This window comes from Pseudophryne corroboree, chromosome 11, assembly GCF_028390025.1.
Source record: "Pseudophryne corroboree isolate aPseCor3 chromosome 11, aPseCor3.hap2, whole genome shotgun sequence".
In the NCBI taxonomy this organism is placed as follows: domain Eukaryota; kingdom Metazoa; phylum Chordata; class Amphibia; order Anura; family Myobatrachidae; genus Pseudophryne; species Pseudophryne corroboree.
In genome coordinates, this window is record NC_086454.1 from 178,792,432 (window position 1) to 178,813,284 (window position 20,853).

General features: G+C 37.4%; 14 non-coding genes across 14 annotated transcripts; all 14 read right to left on the reverse strand.

The window, feature by feature from the left end:
- Positions 1–909: 909 nt before the first annotated feature.
- Positions 910–991, reverse strand: TRNAS-UGA (transfer RNA serine (anticodon UGA)). Its single transcript has one exon. It is a non-coding gene; the product is annotated as a tRNA-Ser (tRNA).
- A 1,084-nt stretch (positions 992–2,075) lies between these two features.
- TRNAS-UGA (transfer RNA serine (anticodon UGA)) lies at positions 2,076–2,157 on the reverse strand. The gene has a single exon. It is a non-coding gene; the product is annotated as a tRNA-Ser (tRNA).
- Positions 2,158–3,237: 1,080 nt separating this feature from the next.
- TRNAS-UGA (transfer RNA serine (anticodon UGA)) lies at positions 3,238–3,319 on the reverse strand. The gene has a single exon. It is a non-coding gene; the product is annotated as a tRNA-Ser (tRNA).
- Positions 3,320–4,399: 1,080 nt separating this feature from the next.
- On the reverse strand, positions 4,400–4,481 carry TRNAS-UGA (transfer RNA serine (anticodon UGA)). The gene has a single exon. It is a non-coding gene; the product is annotated as a tRNA-Ser (tRNA).
- Positions 4,482–5,561: 1,080 nt separating this feature from the next.
- On the reverse strand, positions 5,562–5,643 carry TRNAS-UGA (transfer RNA serine (anticodon UGA)). Its single transcript has one exon. It is a non-coding gene; the product is annotated as a tRNA-Ser (tRNA).
- A 1,080-nt stretch (positions 5,644–6,723) lies between these two features.
- On the reverse strand, positions 6,724–6,805 carry TRNAS-UGA (transfer RNA serine (anticodon UGA)). The gene has a single exon. It is a non-coding gene; the product is annotated as a tRNA-Ser (tRNA).
- Positions 6,806–7,885: 1,080 nt separating this feature from the next.
- Positions 7,886–7,967, reverse strand: TRNAS-UGA (transfer RNA serine (anticodon UGA)). Its single transcript has one exon. It is a non-coding gene; the product is annotated as a tRNA-Ser (tRNA).
- A 1,080-nt stretch (positions 7,968–9,047) lies between these two features.
- On the reverse strand, positions 9,048–9,129 carry TRNAS-UGA (transfer RNA serine (anticodon UGA)). Its single transcript has one exon. It is a non-coding gene; the product is annotated as a tRNA-Ser (tRNA).
- Positions 9,130–10,209: 1,080 nt separating this feature from the next.
- On the reverse strand, positions 10,210–10,291 carry TRNAS-UGA (transfer RNA serine (anticodon UGA)). Its single transcript has one exon. It is a non-coding gene; the product is annotated as a tRNA-Ser (tRNA).
- A 2,232-nt stretch (positions 10,292–12,523) lies between these two features.
- On the reverse strand, positions 12,524–12,605 carry TRNAS-UGA (transfer RNA serine (anticodon UGA)). Its single transcript has one exon. It is a non-coding gene; the product is annotated as a tRNA-Ser (tRNA).
- A 1,080-nt stretch (positions 12,606–13,685) lies between these two features.
- TRNAS-UGA (transfer RNA serine (anticodon UGA)) lies at positions 13,686–13,767 on the reverse strand. The gene has a single exon. It is a non-coding gene; the product is annotated as a tRNA-Ser (tRNA).
- Positions 13,768–14,847: 1,080 nt separating this feature from the next.
- TRNAS-UGA (transfer RNA serine (anticodon UGA)) lies at positions 14,848–14,929 on the reverse strand. Its single transcript has one exon. It is a non-coding gene; the product is annotated as a tRNA-Ser (tRNA).
- Positions 14,930–16,009: 1,080 nt separating this feature from the next.
- TRNAS-UGA (transfer RNA serine (anticodon UGA)) lies at positions 16,010–16,091 on the reverse strand. Its single transcript has one exon. It is a non-coding gene; the product is annotated as a tRNA-Ser (tRNA).
- Positions 16,092–17,171: 1,080 nt separating this feature from the next.
- On the reverse strand, positions 17,172–17,253 carry TRNAS-UGA (transfer RNA serine (anticodon UGA)). Its single transcript has one exon. It is a non-coding gene; the product is annotated as a tRNA-Ser (tRNA).
- Between the last annotated feature and the right edge of the window lie 3,600 nt (positions 17,254–20,853).

A 20,853-nucleotide genomic window follows, 5' to 3' on the forward strand; every position in this document is an offset into this window, starting at 1 on the left:
ACTAAATTAATTAGAAATCAGAGCCTTTAACATCACACCATGCCAACACTAGTGCTCATGAACTGTATTGTACATTTTACGGACATTTTATCAAATAATAATCATTTAAAATATATTAGGTTTTTCATTGGTCTATTCCACAGGTTCTCAAACTCGGTTCTCAGAACCCCACACAGTGCATGTTTTGCAGGTCTCCTCGCAGAACCACAAGTAAATAATTAGCTCCACAAGTGGACTTTTTAAAATGTGTCAGTGAGTAATTAATACACCTATGCACCTGCTGGGTTACCTGCAAAACATACACTGTGTGGGGTCCTGAGGACTGAGTTTGAGAATTTATGGTCTATTCCTTAATAAAGTTTGGAATTACAACAACTGACACTGCACAATTAATAGTTTGTTGATAACCAGACATTATTTCTTACCTTTCATTACATCTCTACAGCTGTAAATTCAGATAGAAAGAATCTGCATGCATAAGTTGCCACTGGGAAACATTTATACAAGGTCACAAGCATGTACATAGAATGCAGGAAGACACTGTCTGAGATTATATGGTTTAAAAAGAAGTCCATTGTAAAACAGGATATATATGTAGGTGAGCTAAGCTGAGATTGAGAACTCAATTCTTAAACATAACATGCTTTGATTCTCTTCATCTTGAATGCATTTTGTTTTTAAACCAGCTTGAAAAGCAAATGGATTTTGAGTCCATCACGTTAACCACTCGGCCACAACTACCTTAATGTTGTTTCATTGACAAGCTGTGTGCAAAATCAATGTTTTCCTTTTTTGGTAGCTTTTACAGTAAGTTAAACTTTGGGAAATGTAAAAGCTACTTTAGTTTCATGGAAAATAAAGTTATCAAGGACAAATGAGCTTAGCTTTCTACATGCATAAAAAGCAGTACGTAGCTGGCAGGATTTGAACCTGCGCGGGGAAACCCCAATGGATTTCAAGTCCATCGCCTTAACCACTCGGCCACAACTACCTGACCTCAATTGGATAGTGCTACTTGGAAATCAAAACATTTTTCCAGGTGGCAGAAATATCTGATACATTTTATTTTAATTTGCTTCAATATTAATATGTAAACTTTGTGAAATATAATAGCTAGTATAGTTTAATGTCAAATATAGGTGTCAAGGACTTTTGATCTTGTACTAAATTAATTAGAAATCAGAGCCTTTAACATCACACCATGCCAACACTAGTGCTCATGAACTGTATTGTACATTTTATGGACATTTTATCAAATAATAATCATTTAAAATATATTAGGTTTTTCATTGGTCTATTCCACAGGTTCTCAAACTCGGTTCTCAGAACCCCACACAGTGCATGTTTTGCAGGTCTCCTCGCAGAACCACAAGTAAATAATTAGTTTCACAAGTGGACTTTTTAAAATGTGTCAGTGAGTAATTAATACACCTGTGCACCTGCTGGGTTACTTGCAAAACATACACTGTGTGGGGTCCTGAGAACTGAGTTTGAGAACCTATGGTCCATTCCTTAATAAAGTTTGGAATTATAACAACTGACACTGCACAATTAATAGTTTGTTAATTACCAGACATTATTTCTTACCTTTCATTACATCTCTACAGCTGTAAATCCAGATAGAAAGAATCTGCATGCACAAGTTGCCACTGAGAAGCATTTATACAAGGTCACAAACAAGCATGTACATAGAATGCAGGAAGACACTGTCTGAGATTATATGGTTTAAAAAGAAGTCCATTGTAAAACAGGATATATATGTAGGTGAGCTAAGCTGAGATTGAGAACTCAATTCTTAAACATAACATGCTTTGATTCTCTTCATCTTGAATGCATTTCGTTTTTAAACCAGCTTGAAAAGCAAATGGATTTCGAGTCCATCACCTTAACCACTTGGCCACAACTACCTTAATGTTGTTTCACTGACAAGCTGTGTGCAAAATCAATGTTTTCCTTTTTTGGTAGCTTTAACAGTAAGTTAAACTGTGGTAAATGTAAAAGCTACTTTAGTTTCATGGAAAATAAAGTAATCAAGGACAAATGAGCTTAGCTTTCTACATGCATAAAAAGCAGTACGTAGCTGGCAGGATTTGAACCTGCGCGAGGAAACCCCAATGGATTTCAAGTCCATCGCCTTAACCACTCAGCCACAACTACCTGACCTCAATTGGATGGTGCTACTTGGAAATCAAAACATTTTCCCTGTTGGCAGAAATATCTGATACATTTTATTTTAATTTGCTTCAATATTAATATGTAAACTTTGTGAAATATAATAGCTAGTATAGTTTAATGTCAAATATAGGTGTCAAGGACTTTTGATCTTGTACTAAATTAATTAGAAATCAGAGCCTTTAACATCACACCATGCCAACACTAGTGCTCATGAACTGTATTGTACATTTTACGGACATTTTATCAAATAATAATCATTTAAAATATATTAGGTTTTTCATTGGTCTATTCCACAGGTTCTCAAACTCGGTTCTCAGAACCCCACACAGTGCATGTTTTGCAGGTCTCCTCGCAGAACCACAAGTAAATAATTAACTCCACAAGTGGACTTTTTAAAATGTGTCAGAGAGTAATTAATACACATATGCACCTGCTGGGTTACCTGCAAAACATACACTGTGTGGGGTCCTGAGGACTGAGTTTGAGAATTTATGGTCTATTCCTTAATAAAGTTTGGAATTACAACAACTGACACTGCACAATTAATAGTTTGTTGATAACCAGACATTATTTCTTACCTTTCATTACATCTCTACAGCTGTAAATCCAGATAGAAAGAATCTGCATGCATAAGTTGCCACTGGGAAACATTTATACAAGGTCACAAGCATGTACATAGAATGCAGGAAGACACTGTCTGAGATTATATGGTTTAAAAAGAAGTCCATTGTAAAACAGGATATATATGTAGGTGAGCTAAGCTGAGATTGAGAACTCAATTCTTAAACATAACATGCTTTGATTCTCTTCATCTTGAATGCATTTTGTTTTTAAACCAGCTTGAAAAGCAAATGGATTTTGAGTCCATCACGTTAACCACTCGGCCACAACTACCTTAATGTTGTTTCATTGACAAGCTGTGTGCAAAATCAATGTTTTCCTTTTTTGGTAGCTTTTACAGTAAGTTAAACTTTGGGAAATGTAAAAGCTACTTTAGTTTCATGGAAAATAAAGTTATCAAGGACAAATGAGCTTAGCTTTCTACATGCATAAAAAGCAGTACGTAGCTGGCAGGATTTGAACCTGCGCGGGGAAACCCCAATGGATTTCAAGTCCATCGCCTTAACCACTCGGCCACAACTACCTGACCTCAATTGGATGGTGCTACTTGGAAATCAAAACATTTTTCCTGTTGGCAGAAATATCTGATACATTTTATTTTAATTTGCTTCAATATTAATATGTAAACTTTGTGAAATATAATAGCTAGTATAGTTTAATGTCAAATATAGGTGTCAAGGACTTTTGATCTTGTACTAAATTAATTAGAAATCAGAGCCTTTAACATCACACCATGCCAACACTAGTGCTCATGAACTGTATTGTACATTTTACGGACATTTTATCAAATAATAATCATTTAAAATATATTAGGTTTTTCATTGGTCTATTCCACAGGTTCTCAAACTCGGTTCTCAGAACCCCACACAGTGCATATTTTGCAGGTCTCCTCGCAGAACCACAAGTAAATAATTAGCTCCACAAGTGGACTTTTTAAAATGTGTCAGTGAGTAATTAATACACATATGCACCTGCTGGGTTACCTGCAAAACATACACTGTGTGGGGTCCTGAGGACTGAGTTTGAGAATTTATGGTCTATTCCTTAATAAAGTTTGGAATTACAACAACTGACACTGCACAATTAATAGTTTGTTGATAACCAGACATTATTTCTTACCTTTCATTACATCTCTACAGCTGTAAATCCAGATAGAAAGAATCTGCATGCATAAGTTGCCACTGGGAAACATTTATACAAGGTCACAAGCATGTACATAGAATGCAGGAAGACACTGTCTGAGATTATATGGTTTAAAAAGAAGTCCATTGTAAAACAGGATATATATGTAGGTGAGCTAAGCTGAGATTGAGAACTCAATTCTTAAACATAACATGCTTTGATTCTCTTCATCTTGAATGCATTTTGTTTTTAAACCAGCTTGAAAAGCAAATGGATTTTGAGTCCATCACCTTAACCACTCGGCCACAACTACCTTAATGTTGTTTCATTGACAAGCTGTGTGCAAAATCAATGTTTTCCTTTTTTGGTAGCTTTTACAGTAAGTTAAACTTTGGGAAATGTAAAAGCTACTTTAGTTTCATGGAAAATAAAGTTATCAAGGACAAATGAGCTTAGCTTTCTACATGCATAAAAAGCAGTCCGTAGCTGGCAGGATTTGAACCTGCGCGGGGAAACCCCAATGGATTTCAAGTCCATCGCCTTAACCACTCGGCCACAACTACCTGACCTCAATTGGATGGTGCTACTTGGAAATCAAAACATTTTCCCTGTTGGCAGAAATATCTGATACATTTTATTTTAATTTGCTTCAATATTAATATGTAAACTTTGTGAAATATAATAGCTAGTATAGTTTAATGTCAAATATAGGTGTCAAGGACTTTTGATCTTGTACTAAATTAATTAGAAATCAGAGCCTTTAACATCACACCATGCCAACACTAGTGCTCATGAACTGTATTGTACATTTTACGGACATTTTATCAAATAATAATCATTTAAAATATATTAGGTTTTTCATTGGTCTATTCCACAGGTTCTCAAACTCGGTTCTCAGAACCCCACACAGTGCATGTTTTGCAGGTCTCCTCGCAGAACCACAAGTAAATAATTAGCTCCACAAATGGACTTTTTAAAATGTGTCAGTGAGTAATTAATACACAAATGCACCTGCTGGGTTACCTGCAAAACATACACTGTGTGGGGTCCTGAGGACTGAGTTTGAGAATTTATGGTCTATTCCTTAATAAAGTTTGGAATTACAACAACTGACACTGCACAATTAATAGTTTGTTGATAACCAGACATTATTTCTTACCTTTCATTACATCTCTACAGCTGTAAATCCAGATAGAAAGAATCTGCATGCACAAGTTGCCACTGGGAAACATTTATACAAGGTCACAAGCATGTACATAGAATGCAGGAAGACACTGTCTGAGATTATATGGTTTAAAAAGTAGTCCATTGTAAAACAGGATATATATGTAGGTGAGCTAAGCTGAGATTGAGAACTCAATTCTTAAACATAACATGCTTTGATTCTCTTCATCTTGAATGCATTTTGTTTTTAAACCAGCTTGAAAAGCAAATGGATTTTGAGTCCATCACGTTAACCACTCGGCCACAACTACCTTAATGTTGTTTCATTGACAAGCTGTGTGCAAAATCAATGTTTTCCTTTTTTGGTAGCTTTTACAGTAAGTTAAACTTTGGGAAATGTAAAAGCTACTTTAGTTTCATGGAAAATAAAGTTATCAAGGACAAATGAGCTTAGCTTTCTACATGCATAAAAAGCAGTACGTAGCTGGCAGGATTTGAACCTGCGCGGGGAAACCCCAATGGATTTCAAGTCCATCGCCTTAACCACTCGGCCACAACTACCTGACCTCAATTGGATGGTGCTACTTGGAAATCAAAACATTTTTCCTGTAGGCAGAAATATCTGATACATTTTATTTTAATTTGCTTCAATATTAATATGTAAACTTTGTGAAATATAATAGCTAGTATAGTTTAATGTCAAATATAGGTGTCAAGGACTTTTGATCTTGTACTAAATTAATTAGAAATCAGAGCCTTTAACATCACACCATGCCAACACTAGTGCTCATGAACTGTATTGTACATTTTACGGACATTTTATCAAATAATAATCATTTAAAATATATTAGGTTTTTCATTGGTCTATTCCACAGGTTCTCAAACTCGGTTCTCAGAACCCCACACAGTGCATGTTTTGCAGGTCTCCTCGCAGAACCACAAGTAAATAATTAGCTCCACAAGTGGACTTTTTAAAATGTGTCAGTGAGTAATTAATACACCTATGCACCTGCTGGGTTACCTGCAAAACATACACTGTGTGGGGTCCTGAGGACTGAGTTGGAGAACTTATGGTCTATTCCTTAATAAAGTTTGGAATTATAACAACTGACACTGCACAAGTAATAGTTTGTTGATTACCAGACATTATTTCTTACCTTTCATTACATCTCTACAGCTGTAAGTCCAGATAGAAAGAATCTGCATGCATAAGTTGCCACTGGGAAACATTTATACAAGGTCACAAGCATGTACCTAGAATGCAGGAAGACACTGTCTGAGATTATATGGTTTAAAAAGAAGTCCATTGTAAAACAGGATATATATGTAGGTGAGCTAAGCTGAGATTGAGAACTCAATTCTTAAACATAACATGCTTTGATTCTCTTCATCTTGAATGCATTTTGTTTTTAAACCAGCTTGAAAAGCAAATGGAATTTGAGTCCATCACCTTAACCACTCGGCCACAACTACCTTAATGTTGTTTCATTGACAAGCTGTGTGCAAAATCAATGTTTTCCTTTTTTGGTAGCTTTTACAGTAAGTTAAACTTTGGGAAATGTAAAAGCTACTTTAGTTTCATGGAAAATAAAGTTATCAAGGACAAATGAGCTTAGCTTTCTACATGCATAAAAAGCAGTACGTAGCTGGCAGGATTTGAACCCGCGCGAGGAAACCCCGATGGATTTCAAGTCCATCACCTTAACCACTCGGCCACAACTACCTGACCTCAATTGGTTGCTGCTACTTGGAAATCAAAACATTTTTCCTGTTGGCAGAAATATCTGATACATTTTATTTTAATTTGCTTCAATATTAATATGTAAACTTTGTGAAATATAATAGCTAGTATAGTTTAATGTCAAATATAGGTGTCAAGGACTTTTGATATTGTACTAAATTAATTAGAAATCAGAGCCTTTAACATCACACCATGCCAACACTAGTGCTCATGAACTGTATTGTACATTTTACGGACATTTTATCAAATAATAATCATTTAAAATATATTAGGTTTTTCATTGGTCTATTCCACAGGTTCTCAAACTCGGTTCTCAGAACCCCACACAGTGCATGTTTTGCAGGTCTCCTCGCAGAACCACAAGTAAATAATTAGCTCCACAAGTGGACTTTTTAAAATGTGTCAGTGAGTAATTAATACACATATGCACCTGCTGGGTTACCTGCAAAACATACACTGTGTGGGGTCCTGAGGACTGAGTTTGAGAATTTATGGTCTATTCCTTAATAAAGTTTGGAATTACAACAACTGACACTGCACAATTAATAGTTTGTTGATAACCAGACATTATTTCTTACCTTTCAATACATCTCTACAGCTGTAAATCCAGATAGAAAGAATCTGCATGCATAAGTTGCCACTGGGAAACATTTATACAAGGTCACAAGCATGTACCTAGAATGCAGGAAGACACTGTCTGAGATTATATGGTTTAAAAAGAAGTCCATTGTAAAACAGGATATATATGTAGGTGAGCTAAGCTGAGATTGAGAACTCAATTCTTAAACATAACATGCTTTGATTCTCTTCATCTTGAATGCATTTTGTTTTTAAACCAGCTTGAAAAGCAAATGGATTTTGAGTCCATCACGTTAACCACTCGGCCACAACTACCTTAATGTTGTTTCATTGACAAGCTGTGTGCAAAATCAATGTTTTCCTTTTTTGGTAGCTTTTACAGTAAGTTAAACTTTGGGAAATGTAAAAGCTACTTTAGTTTAATGGAAAATAAAGTTATCAAGGACAAATGAGCTTAGCTTTCTACATGCATAAAAAGCAGTACGTAGCTGGCAGGATTTGAACCCGTGCGAGGAAACTCCGATGGATTTCAAGTCCATCACCTTAACCACTCGGCCACAACTACCTGACCTCAATTGGTTGCTGCTACTTGGAAATCAAAACATTTTTCCTGTTGGCAGAAATATCTGATACATTTTATTTTAATTTGCTTCAATATTAATATGTAAACTTTGTGAAATATAATAGCTAGTATAGTTTAATGTCAAATATAGGTGTCAAGGACTTTTGATATTGTACTAAATTAATTAGAAATCAGAGCCTTTAACATCACACCATGCCAACACTAGTGCTCATGAACTGTATTGTACATTTTACGGACATTTTATCAAATAATAATCATTTAAAATATATTAGGTTTTTCATTGGTCTATTCCACAGGTTCTCAAACTCGGTTCTCAGAACCCCACACAGTGCATGTTTTGCAGGTCTCCTCGCAGAACCACAAGTAAATAATTAGCTCCACAAGTGGACTTTTTAAAATGTGTCAGTGAGTAATTAATACACATATGCACCTGCTGGGTTACCTGCAAAACATACACTGTGTGGGGTCCTGAGGACTGAGTTTGAGAATTTATGGTCTATTCCTTAATAAAGTTTGGAATTACAACAACTGACACTGCACAATTAATAGTTTGTTGATAACCAGACATTATTTCTTACCTTTCATTACATCTCTACAGCTGTAAATCCAGATAGAAAGAATCTGCATGCATAAGTTGCCACTGGGAAACATTTATACAAGGTCACAAGAATGTACATAGAATGCAGGAAGACACTGTCTGAGATTATATGGTTTAAAAAGAAGTCCATTGTAAAACAGGATATATATGTAGGTGAGCTAAGCTGAGATTGAGAACTCAATTCTTAAACATAACATGCTTTGATTCTCTTCATCTTGAATGCATTTTGTTTTTAAACCAGCTTGAAAAGCAAATGGATTTCGAGTCCATCACCTTAACCACTTGGCCACAACTACCTTAATGTTGTTTCACTGACAAGCTGTGTGCAAAATCAATGTTTTCCTTTTTTGGTAGCTTTAACAGTAAGTTAAACTTTGGGAAATGTAAAAGCTACTTTAGTCTCATGGAAAATAAAGTTATCAAGGACAAATGAGCTTAGCTTTCTACATGCATAAAAAGCAGTACGTAGCTGGCAGGATTTGAACCTGCACGTGAAAACACCAATGGATTTCAAGTCCATCACCTTAACCACTCATCCACAACAACCTGACCTCAATTGGATGGTGCTACTTGGAAATCAAAACATTTTTCCTGTTGGCAGAAATATCTGATACATTTTATTTTAATTTGCTTCAATATTAATATGTAAACTTTGTGAAATATAATAGCTAGTATAGTTTAATGTCAAATATAGGTGTCAAGGACTTTTGATCTTGTACTAAATTAATTAGAAATCAAAGCCTTTAACATCACACCATGCCAACACTAGTGCTCATGAACTGTATTGTACATTTTACGGACATTTTATCAAATAATAATCATTTAAAATATATTAGGTTTTTCATTGGTCTATTCCACAGGTTCTCAAACTCGGTTCTCAGAACCCCACACAGTGCATGTTTTGCAGGTCTCCTCGCAGAACCACAAGTAAATAATTAGCTCCACAAGTGGACTTTTTAAAATGTGTCAGTGAGTAATTAATACACCTATGCACCTGCTGGGTTACCTGCAAAACATACACTGTGTGGGGTCCTGAGGACTGAGTTGGAGAACTTATGGTCTATTCCTTAATAAAGTTTGGAATTATAACAACTGACACTGCACAATTAATAGTTTGTTGATTACCAGACATTATTTCTTACCTTTCATTACATCTCTACAGCTGTAAGTACAGATAGAAAGAATCTGCATGCATAAGTTGCCACTGGGAAACATTTATACAAGGTCACAAGCATGTACCTAGAATGCAGGAAGACACTGTCTGAGATTATATGGTTTAAAAAGAAGTCCATTGTAAAACAGGATATATATGTAGGTGAGCTAAGCTGAGATTGAGAACTCAATTCTTAAACATAACATGCTTTGATTCTCTTCATCTTGAATGCATTTTGTTTTTAAACCAACTTGAAAAGCAAATGGAATTTGAGTCCATCACCTTAACCACTCGGCCACAACTACCTTAATGTTGTTTCATTGACAAGCTGTGTGCAAAATCAATGTTTTCCTTTTTTGGTAGCTTTTACAGTAAGTTAAACTTTGGGAAATGTAAAAGCTACTTTAGTTTCATGGAAAATAAAGTTATCAAGGACAAATGAGCTTAGCTTTCTACATGCATAAAAAGCAGTACGTAGCTGGCAGGATTTGAACCCGCGTGAGGAAACCCCGATGGATTTCAAGTCCATCACCTTAACCACTCAGCCACAACTACCTGACCTCAATTGGTTGCTGCTACTTGGAAATCAAAACATTTTTCCTGTTGGCAGAAATATCTGATACATTTTATTTTAATTTGCTTCAATATTAATATGTAAACTTTGTGAAATATAATAGCTAGTATAGTTTAATGTCAAATATAGTTGTCAAGGACTTTTGATCTTGTACTAAATTAATTAGAAATCAGAGCCTTTAACATCACACCATGCCAACACTAGTGCTCATGAACTGTATTGTACATTTTACGGACATTTTATCAAATAATAATCATTTAAAATATATTAGGTTTTTCATTGGTCTATTCCACAGGTTCTCAAACTCGGTTCTCAGAACCCCACACAGTGCATGTTTTGCAGGTCTCCTCGCAGAACCACAAGTAAATAATTAGCTCCAAAAGTGGACTTTTTAAAATGTGTCAGTGAGTAATTAATACACCTGTGCACCTGCTGGGTTACCTGCAAAACATACACTGTGTGGGGTCCTGAGAACTGAGTTTGAGAACCTATGGTCCATTCCTTAATAAAGTTTGGAATTATAACAACTGACACTGCACAATTAATAGTTTGTTAATTACCAGACATTATTTCTTACCTTTCATTACATCTCTACAGCTGTAAATCCAGATAGAAAGAATCTGCATGCACAAGTTGCCACTGAGAAGCATTTATACAAGGTCACAAACAAGCATGTACATAGAATGCAGGAAGACACTGTCTGAGATTATATGGTTTAAAAAGAAGTCCATTGTAAAACAGGATATATATGTAGGTGAGCTAAGCTGAGATTGAGAACTCAATTCTTAAACATAACATGCTTTGATTCTCTTCATCTTGAATGCATTTCGTTTTTAAACCAGCCTGAAAAGCAAATGGATTTCGAGTCCATCACCTTAACCACTCGGCCACAACTACCTTAATGTTGTTTCACTGACAAGCTGTGTGCAAAATCAATGTTTTCCTTTTTTGGTAGCTTTAACAGTAAGTTAAACTGTGGTAAATGTAAAAGCTACTTTAGTTTCATGGAAAATAAAGTAATCAAGGACAAATGAGCTTAGCTTTCTACATGCATAAAAAGCAGTACGTAGCTGGCAGGATTTGAACCTGCACGGGGAAACCCCAATGGATTTCAAGTCCATCGCCACAACTACCTGACATCAATTGGATGGTGCTACTTGGAAATCAAAACATTTTTCCTGTTGGCAGAAATATCTGATACATTTTATTTTAATTTGCTTCAATATTAATATGTAAACTTTGTGAAATATAATAGCTAGTATAGTTTAATGTCAAATATAGGTGTCAAGGACTTTTGATCTTGTACTAAATTAATTAGAAATCAAAGCCTTTAACATCACACCATGCCAACACTAGTGCTCATGAACTGTATTGTACATTTTACGGACATTTTATCAAATAATAATCATTTAAAATATATTAGGTTTTTCATTGGTCTATTCCACAGGTTCTCAAACTCGGTTCTCAGAACCCCACACAGTGCATGTTTTGCAGGTCTCCTCGCAGAACCACAAGTAAATAATTAGCTCCACAAGTGGACTTTTTAAAATGTGTCAGTGAGTAATTAATACACATATGCACCTGCTGGGTTACCTGCAAAACATACACTGTGTGGGGTCCTGAGGACTGAGTTTGAGAATTTATGGTCTATTCCTTAATAAAGTTTGGAATTACAACAACTGACACTGCACAATTAATAGTTTGTTGATAACCAGACATTATTTCTTACCTTTCATTACATCTCTACAGCTGTAAATCCAGATAGAAAGAATCTGCATGCATAAGTTGCCACTGGGAAACATTTATACAAGGTCACAAGCATGTACACAGAATGCAGGAAGACACTGTCTGAGATTATATGGTTTAAAAAGAAGTCCATTGTAAAACAGGATATATATGTAGGTGTGCTAAACTGAGATTGAGAACTCAATTCTTAAACATAACATGCTTTGATTCTCTTCATCTTGAATGCATTTTGTTTTTAAACCAGCTTGAAAAGCAAATGGATTTTGAGTCCATCACCTTAACCACTCGGCCACAACTACCTTAATGTTGTTTCATTGACAAGCTGTGTGCAAAATCAATGTTTTCCTTTTTTGGTAGCTTTTACAGTAAGTTAAACTTTGGGAAATGTAAAAGCTACTTTAGTTTCATGGAAAATAAAGTTATCAAGGACAAATGAGCTTAGCTTTCTACATGCATAAAAAGCAGTACGTAGCTGGCAGGATTTGAACCTGCGCGGGGAAACCCCAATGGATTTCAAGTCCATCGCCTTAACCACTCAGCCACAACTACCTGACTTCAATTGGATGGTGCTACTTGGAAATCAAAACATTTTTCCTGTTGGCAGAAATATCTGATACATTTTATTTTAATTTGCTTCAATATTAATATGTAAACTTTGTGAAATATAATAGCTAGTATAGTTTAATGTCAAATATAGGTGTCAAGGACTTTTGATCTTGTACTAAATTAATTAGAAATCAGAGCCTTTAACATCACACCATGCCAACACTAGTGCTCATGAACTGTATTGTACATTTTACGGACATTTTATCAAATAATAATCATTTAAAATATATTAGGTTTTTCATTGGTCTATTCCACAGGTTCTCAAACTCGGTTCTCAGAACCCCACACAGTGCATGTTTTGCAGGTCTCCTCGCAGAACCACAAGTTAATAATTAGCTCCACAAGTGGACTTTTTAAAATGTGTCAGAGAGTAATTAATACACATATGCACCTGCTGGGTTACCTGCAAAACATACACTGTGTGGGGTCCTGAGGACTGAGTTTGAGAATTTATGGTCTATTCCTTAATAAAGTTTGGAATTACAACAACTGACACTGCACAATTAATAGTTTGTTGATAACCAGACATTATTTCTTACCTTTCATTACATCTCTACAGCTGTAAATCCAGATAGAAAGAATCTGCATGCATAAGTTGCCACTGGGAAACATTTATACAAGGTCACAAGCATGTACATAGAATGCAGGAAGACACTGTCTGAGATTATATGGTTTAAAAAGAAGTCCATTGTAAAACAGGATATATATGTAGGTGAGCTAAGCTGAGATTGAGAACTCAATTCTTAAACATAACATGCTTTGATTCTCTTCATCTTGAATGCATTTTGTTTTTAAACCAGCTTGAAAAGCAAATGGATTTTGAGTCCATCACGTTAACCACTCGGCCACAACTACCTTAATGTTGTTTCATTGACAAGCTGTGTGCAAAATCAATGTTTTCCTTTTTTGGTAGCTTTTACAGTAAGTTAAACTTTGGGAAATGTAAAAGCTACTTTAGTTTCATGGAAAATAAAGTTATCAAGGACAAATGAGCTTAGCTTTCTACATGCATAAAAAGCAGTACGTAGCTGGCAGGATTTGAACCTGCGCGGGGAAACCCCAATGGATTTCAAGTCCATCGCCTTAACCACTCGGCCACAACTACCTGACCTCAATTGGATGGTGCTACTTGGAAATCAAAACATTTTTCCTGTTGGCAGAAATATCTGATACATTTTATTTTAATTTGCTTCAATATTAATATGTAAACTTTGTGAAATATAATAGCTAGTATAGTTTAATGTCAAATATAGGTGTCAAGGACTTTTGATCTTGTACTAAATTAATTAGAAATCAGAGCCTTTAACATCACACCATGCCAACACTAGTGCTCATGAACTGTATTGTACATTTTACGGACATTTTATCAAATAATAATCATTTAAAATATATTAGGTTTTTCATTGGTCTATTCCACAGGTTCTCAAACTCGGTTCTCAGAACCCCACACAGTGCATGTTTTGCAGGTCTCCTCGCAGAACCACAAGTAAATAATTAGCTCCACAAGTGGACTTTTTAAAATGTGTCAGTGAGTAATTAATACACATATGCACCTGCTGGGTTACCTGCAAAACATACACTGTGTGGGGTCCTGAGGACTGAGTTTGAGAATTTATGGTCTATTCCTTAATAAAGTTTGGAATTACAACAACTGACACTGCACAATTAATAGTTTGTTGATAACCAGACATTATTTCTTGCCTTTCATTACATCTCTACAGCTGTAAATCCAGATAGAAAGAATCTGCATGCATAAGTTGCCACTGGGAAACATTTATACAAGGTCACAAGCATGTACATAGAATGCAGGAAGACACTGTCTGAGATTATATGGTTTAAAAAGAAGTCCATTGTAAAACAGGATATATATGTAGGTGAGCTAAGCTGAGATTGAGAACTCAATTCTTAAACATAACATGCTTTGATTCTCTTCATCTTGAATGCATTTTGTTTTTAAACCAGCTTGAAAAGCAAATGGATTTTGAGTCCATCACCTTAACCACTCGGCCACAACTACCTTAATGTTGTTTCATTGACAAGCTGTGTGCAAAATCAATGTTTTCCTTTTTTGGTAGCTTTTACAGTAAGTTAAACTTTGGGAAATGTAAAAGCTACTTTAGTTTCATGGAAAATAAAGTTATCAAGGACAAATGAGCTTAGCTTTCTACATGCATAAAAAGCAGTACGTAGCTGGCAGGATTTGAACCTGCGCGGGGAAACCCCAATGGATTTCAAGTCCATCGCCTTAACCACTCGGCCACAACTACCTGACCTCAATTGGATGGTGCTACTTGGAAATCAAAACATTTTTCCTCTTGGCAGAAATATCTGATACATTTTATTTTAATTTGCTTCAATATTAATATGTAAACTTTGTGAAATATAATAGCTAGTATAGTTTAATGTCAAATATAGGTGTCAAGGACTTTTGATCTTGTACTAAATTAATTAGAAATCAGAGCCTTTAACATCACACCATGCCAACACTAGTGCTCATGAACTGTATTGTACATTTTACGGACATTTTATCAAATAATAATCATTTAAAATATATTAGGTTTTTAATTGGTCTATTCCACAGGTTCTCAAACTCGGTTCTCAGAACCCCACACAGTGCATGTTTTGCAGGTCTCCTCGCAGAACCACAAGTAAATAATTAGCTCCACAAGTGGACTTTTTAAAATGTGTCAGTGAGTAATTAATACACATATGCACCTGCTGGGTTACCTGCAAAACATACACTGTGTGGGGTCCTGAGGACTGAGTTTGAGAATTTATGGTCTATTCCTTAATAAAGTTTGGAATTACAACAACTGACACTGCACAATTAATAGTTTGTTGATAACCAGACATTATTTCTTACCTTTCAATACATCTCTACAGCTGTAAATCCAGATAGAAAGAATCTGCATGCATAAGTTGCCACTGGGAAACATTTATACAAGGTCACAAGCATGTACATAGAATGCAGGAAGACACTGTCTGAGATTATATGGTTTAAAAAGTAGTCCATTGTAAAACAGGATATATATGTAGGTGAGCTAAGCTGAGATTGAGAACTCAATTCTTAAACATAACGTGCTTTGATTCTCTTCATCTTGAATGCATTTCGTTTTTAAACCAGCTTGAAAAGCAAATGGATTTCGAGTCCATCACCTTAACCACTTGGCCACAACTACCTTAATGTTGTTTCACTGACAAGCTGTGTGCAAAATCAATGTTTTCCTTTTTTGGTAGCTTTTACAGTAAGTTAAATTTTGGGAAATGTAAAAGCTACTTTAGTTTCATGGAAAATAAAGTTATCAAGGACAAATGAGCTTAGCTTTCTACATGCATAAAAAGCAGTACGTAGCTGGCAGGATTTGAACTTGCGCGGGGAAACACCAATGGATTTCAAGTCCATCACCTTAACCACTCGGCCACAACTACCTAACCTCAATTGGATGGTGCTACTTGGAAATCAAAACATTTTTCCTGGTGGCAGAAATATCTGACACATTTTATTTTAATTTGCTTCAATATAAATATGTAAACTCTGTGAAATATAATAGCTAGTATAGTTTAATGTCAAATATAGGTGTCAATGACTTTTGATCTTGTACTAAATTAATTAGAAATCAGAGCCTTTAACATCACACCATGCCAACACTAGTGCTCATGAACTGTATTGTACATTTTACGGACATTTTATCAAATAATAATCATTTAAAAAATATTAGGTTTTTCATTGGTCTATTCCACAGGTTCTCAAACTTGGTTCTCAGAACCCCACACAGTGCATGTTTTGCAGGTCTCCTCGCAGAACCACAAGTAAATAATTAGCTCCACAAGTGGACTATTTAAAATGTGTCAGTGAGTAATTAATACACATATGCACCTGCTGGGTTACCTGCAAAACATACACTGTGTGGGGTCCAGAGGACTGAGTTGGAGAACTTATGGTCTATTCCTTAATAAAGTTTGGAATTAGAACAACTGACACTGCACAATTAATAGTTTGTTAATTACCAGACATTTTTTCTTACCTTTCATTACATCTCTACAGCTGTAAATCCAGATAGAAAGAATCTGTATGCACAGGTTGCCACTGGGAAACATTTATACAAGGTCACAAGCATGTACATAGAATGCAGGAAGACACTGTCTGAGATTATATGGTTTAAAAAGAAGTCCATTGTAAAACAGGATATATATGTAGGTGAGCTAAGCTGAGATTGAGAACTCAATTCTTAAACATAACATGCTTTGATTCTCTTCATCTTGAATGCATTTTGTTTTTAAACCAGCTTGGAAAGCAAATGGATTTTGAGTCCATCACCTTAACCACTCGGCCACAACTACCTTAATGTTGTTTCATTGACAAGCTGTGTGCAAAATCAATGTTTTCCTTTTTTGGTAGCTTTTACAGTAAGTTAAACTTTGGGAAATGTAAAAGCTACTTTAGTTTCATGGAAAATAAAGTTATCAAGGACAAATGAGCTTAGCTTTCTACATGCATAAAAAGCAGTACGTAGCTGGCAGGATCTGAATCTGCATGGGGAAACCCCAATGGATTTCAAGTCCATCGCCTTAACCACTCGGCCACAACTACCTGAACTCAATTGGATGGTGCTACTTGGAAATCAAAACATTTTTCCTGTTGGCAGAAATATCTGATACATTTTATTTTAATTTGCTTCAATATTAATATGTAAACTTTGTGAAATATAATAGCTAGTATAGTTTAATGTCAAATATAGGTGTCAAGGACTTTTGATCTTGTACTAAATTAATTAGAAATCAGAGCCTTTAACATCACACCATGCCAACACTAGTGCTCATGAACTGTATTGTACATTTTACGGACATTTTATCAAATAATAATAATTTAAAATATATTAGGTTTTTCATTGGTCTATTCCACAGGTTCTCAAACTCGGTTCTCAGAACCCCACACAGTGCATGTTTTGCAGGTCTCCTCGCAGAACCACAAGTAAATAATTAGCTCCACAAGTGGACTTTTTAAAATGTGTCAGTGAGTAATTAATACACATATGCACCTGCTGGGTTACCTGCAAAACATACACTGTGTTGGGTCCAGAGGACTGAGTTGGAGAACTTATGGTCTATTCCTTAATAAAGTTTGGAATTAGAACAACTGACACTGCACAATTAATAGTTTGTTGATTACCAGACATTATTTCTTACCTTTCATTACATCTCTACAGCTGTAAAACCAGATAGAAAGAATCTGCATGTGTTATGCACACCAGTGCCTGCAGGAAAGTACTGGTGTCAGAACTGTTATGCACTCCAGTGCCTGCAGGAATGTACTGGTGTTTGAACTGTTATGCAAAACAAATGGACTCACAGACAGACTGGGGAATATGACATAACGTACACAGAAGGTGATAGGGTAACAAAATACACACAAGGTGAACAGAGAAGCCCAGAGGCTAAGGAACTGGGTATCTCCCTTGTATTAGAACTGCTCAGATGGGAAAAGCAAGATGTTGTGTTTTAATACGTAGAGAACCCGAAATGCTGTTGCTAAGGGCAACAGCAAAACCCTAAAGGGTTACCAACGGGTGTGGCAGTAAACTCCTTGGTCAGAGATGGAATGATAGACACAAGGAGAGTCTCCACAATCCTAATTCTCACTTGCAGTGCACAGGTTCAGCTTACTGTCACTAAACTGACCCCTGACACCTAGCACAGTGAGACAGGATTAGACAGGCAAGTCTTAGAATACAGCCGCAAACTTGCTAAGTTCACAGAGTAGTAACAGAACCCCAGCAAGCTAAACGACTGACTCCAGTCTTACTGCTAGGTCTGGATTGGCAGAGTGTAATACCAAATCCCCAGGCCTATTTGCAGTAAGCAACAAACAAATACAAAGCTACACAGTACTGGTTAACTTTCAGGAACTGACTAACCAACAAAGATTCAGCAGCATCTGCTTACCCTGAGAAGAGGCCTTATAAAGCAGGTGCTGTCCACGCCCCACTCAGACCTCACAGACTGTGAGCACAAAAACCAGCACTGGATCCCCTGCCGTGCACAGAGCCTATAACCACTGCACAGCAAAAGACCCGAACCGGAGTATCAGCTGCGCTCAGGTTACTCCGCTAGCACTTTTCTCCCGGTTGCCATGACGACGTGGCAGCACAGGGCAGGAGACCCTAACAGTACCCCCCCTCTGACGAGGGGTCAAAGAACCCCTACCACCGGGTTTATCGGGGAACTGCGAGAAGAAAGAGCGTATCAGTATGGGGGCATGAAGATCACAACTGCGCACCCACGACCGCTCCTCCGGGCCATACCCCTTCCAGTGCACCAAAAATGACAGCCGACCCCGAACCACCTTGGAGTCAAGAATCCTTTCAACAACAAACTCCCTCTGGCCACGTATCAGAAGAGGGGAAGGTCTTCCACTGGAAGAAGGATTACTAATCGCCCGTTTTAAAAGGGAACAATGAAATGTTTTATTGATACCCAAAGAACGGGGCAGATCTAACTGAAATGCCACCGGATTGATAACCCTGGTGATCTTATAAGGGCCGATGAACCGGGGGCCTAACTTATGAGATGGCTGTCTCAACTTCAAATTCTTGGTAGACAACCAGACGAAGTTTCCTAATTTGAAGCTGCAGGGTCTTTTCCGCTTATCAAAAACCCTTTTGGTCACTAATGACACAGACACAAGGGCTTTCTTCACTTTCCGCCAAATACCTCTAAGGACCGAAACCACAGAGGAACCACCAGGCGTGGAGTCCAGGGGGTCAAAAGAATTGGCCTTAGGATGATGCCCATACACACAAAGGAAGGGAGAGATCCCTGTAGCAGAGTGAGCCGCGTTGTTATAGGCAAACTCCGCCATGGACAGATGAGCAACCCAGTCAGTCTGACACTTGGAGACATAACACCTGAGGAACTGCTCCAAGGACTGGTTCACCCTTTCAGTCTGCCCATTAGACTGCGGATGGTAGCCTGACGACAAGCTGACAGAAATCTGGAGATCGGAACAAAATGCCCTCCAGAATTTGGCCACAAACTGGGATCCGCGGTCAGAGACCACATCAAGTGGCAACCCATGGAGACGCACAACATGCAGCATAAATAATTCAGACAGGCGTCTGGCCGATGGCAGCCCAACCAGTGGAACGAAGTGCGCCATCTTCGAAAACCTGTCAACGACAACCCAGATGGCTGTCATCCCCAAGGATTTGGGCAAGTCCACCACAAAATCCATTGAAATGTGGGTCCATGGCTTAGATGGGATAGAGAGTGGATGTAATGGGCCAACAGGAACCCCTCTAGGAGTCTTATTTCGGGCACAGATGTCACATGCCCGAACCCACTGATCCACATCCTTAGCCACCGAGGGCCACCACACTGCCCTAGATAGCAACTCCCGAGTTCTGGCAATACCCGGGTGACCTGCCGACTTCTTGGCATGGAATTCCAGGAACACTCGCTGTCTTAACCTAGGAGGCACAAACAAAAGACCTACCGGAAGGTCTGGAGGAGCCTGCTCCTGTGCTCTAAGGACTAATGATAAGAGGTCCTGGGTAATGCCCACTTTAATACATGATGGGGAAACAATGGGCAACGGCTCCTCGGTGGTCTCCTGGATTGGAGCAAAACTCCGCGAGAGCGCATCAGCCTTGATGTTTTTTGACCCAGGGCGATATGTTATCAAAAAATTAAAGCGAGCAAAAAACAAAGCCCATCGTGCCTGCCTGGCATTGAGACGCTTTGCTGACTCTAAATATGCCAGATTCTTATGGTCAGTGAGAATTGAGACCACAAACTTAGCCCCCTCAAGCCAGTGTCTCCACTCCTCGAGTGCATCCTTAATAGCCAACAATTCCCGGTTACCCACGTCATAATTCATCTCGGCAGGCGAAAATTTACGGGAAAAGTAAGCACAGGGATGAAGGCGATTATCAGACACTCCCATCTGAGGAAGCACTGCCCCAATACCCATCTCAGAGGCATCCACCTCCACCACAAAAGGACGCTCTGGATCTGGGTGTCGCAGCACCTTGGCCGAAACAAATGCCCTTTTGAGACGGGCAAAAGCCGCTTTAGCCTCACAAGACCAGTGAGCAACATCCGCCCCTTTCTTAGTGAGTGCCACCAAGGGCGCCACTATAGACGAAAATCCAGCGATAAATCGTCTATAAAAATTCGCAAAGCCCAGGAAACG